We start from the raw sequence: 2,174 nt of genomic DNA on the forward strand, positions 1-2,174 counted from the left end.
GTGTGCATGTGTGTGTGTGTGCGTGTGTGTGTGTGCATGCGTGCGCGCGTGCTTGAACTCAGGGCTATCACTTAAGGCAGGAGCTCTACCACTTGAACCACAGCTCCACTTCTAGTTCACTTTGTACATGGCCTTCCCAATTGACTTTTGTCTCCAATCTGGCTCATCATCATCATCATCATCATCATCATCATCATCATTATTATTGCAGAGAGAGTTTCGTGGATTTTCCTGCCTGGATTGGCTTCAAATTGTAACCCTCCAGGAATAAGCCCCCCAAGTGGCTAGGATGATAGGCATGAGCCCCTGGGGCCTGGCTCAATCAAGGCATTTCTGACTTACAGAATTCTCATTTCATTAATACCTAAATTCCTTGGTGTTAGAAATTAATGGTACTAGCAATTTGCCTGGCACTTGTAAACTATAAAAAATCTGCCTTAGAAAAGAAATAAGTAGCTAAAAAATTCCCACATGGCTGAGTCACTAAACTTTTCCTACTGTTAGGTGTTAATTCCTAGTTGGCTGTAATTTCTGTGGAATGTGTTCTTATACCTGGGAGAAACCTGTGAATTGGCATCCCCACTTCATTTTCATTTCATGTTCTAAGAAGTGCTTTTCTTCTGTATTGCGAATGTTCTTTGGCGATGGGGAGGTAAGATCATTATCCTTATGATAATGGAAGAATGGAAAGAATGAAAGAATTATGGAAAAAAAGAAAAAGAAAAGGAGAAAAACTTCAGCCAGGGGTCTCCATTCCCCTCTGAATTCCAGGATGAACTTGCAAATTCCAGTTGAATTGCTACATTGTTTCTGATCCATTCAGCATTAGCAGCTGGACTTACATATCGGAAAGAAAATAATATAAGGATAGAAATGTATCTCCAAGGTACAGCATGTACTCACTTATGAAAGGTCCTAGGTTCAATCTCTAGCACATCTCCAGCACAGAAGGTTTTTGTTTTCTTTATTTTTTAATTTGAAAAAGGCAATGATGTAAAACATTATATTTGGTTTCTAAATATAAGTTAAATAGTCAAGATTTGGGCCGAATCAAAAGTTAAAACAAAATACCTAATCTCTGCAGTTAGACCCAATCTTCTAGATGTTTTATAAAGATAAGGAAAATGTCTAGATAAATACCGTACATGGCGTACAGACACATGAAGAAATGCTCAACATCTCTGGCCATAAAAGAAATGCAAATCAAAACAACTCTAAGATTCTACCTCACTCCAGTTAGAATGGCCAGGATCAAGAAATCTAATAACAACAGATGCTGGAGGGGATGTGGCCAGAAGGGATCACTACTACACTGTTGGTGGGAGTGCAAACTCCTTCAACCACTATGGAAAAAGCAGTATGGCATTCTTCAAAAGACTAAACATAGAGCTCCCCTATAAACCAGAAATTCCACTACTCAGCATTTACCCACTTGTCTAGAAACAAGGACATACTAAATTCACTAGCACAACAATATTCATTGCAGCACTATTTACCATAGCAAAGATATGGAACCAGTCCAGATGCCCCTCAGTTGATGAGTGGATCAACAAGATGTGGTATTTATACACAACGGTATCCTATCCTGCTGTCAGAAAGAACGACATTGTCCCATTTGTAAAGAAATGGAAAGACTTTGAAAAAATCATATTAAGTGAAGTAAGCCAGACCCAAAGGAACACAGGCTCAATGGTTTGTCTCATTTGTCATTATCAGTAGAAACCTTGGGCTCACCTAACAGAGATTTACAATAGAGTAAAACCTAGATACATAAGGCCATATAAGATGATGCTAAATGAAAGAACCTCCAGGATATAGAAACAAAAGCCATATAATGAGTGATTGTTGTCCTTAATGTACTATGTTATCTCTCATCTCTTTTTCTGTCTCTTGGTTAACTCATATTGTTACAGTATTTCACCTGATTGTCTGATATATTGTATATATGCATATTTGGTTATTTGAAATAGGATAGGGAAGGGGGTAAAACAAGATGAGGGTTGGGGGTGGGGGGAGGGAACTGGGGACCAAGACATGAGAAAGGGTATCAATGTTTGTGAAGTAATGCACCTTCTATCTGGTGAATATAATGTAACCCTTCTATTAATTACAATAAAAATATATTAAAATAAATATATCCATTCACAGAATAAATAAATAAATAAATAAATAAA

The sequence above is a fragment of the Megascapheus bottae genome, unplaced genomic scaffold (assembly GCF_031878675.1).
Source record: "Megascapheus bottae isolate mThoBot1 unplaced genomic scaffold, mThoBot2.hap1 HAP1_SCAFFOLD_40, whole genome shotgun sequence".
Lineage (NCBI taxonomy): Eukaryota > Metazoa > Chordata > Mammalia > Rodentia > Geomyidae > Megascapheus > Megascapheus bottae.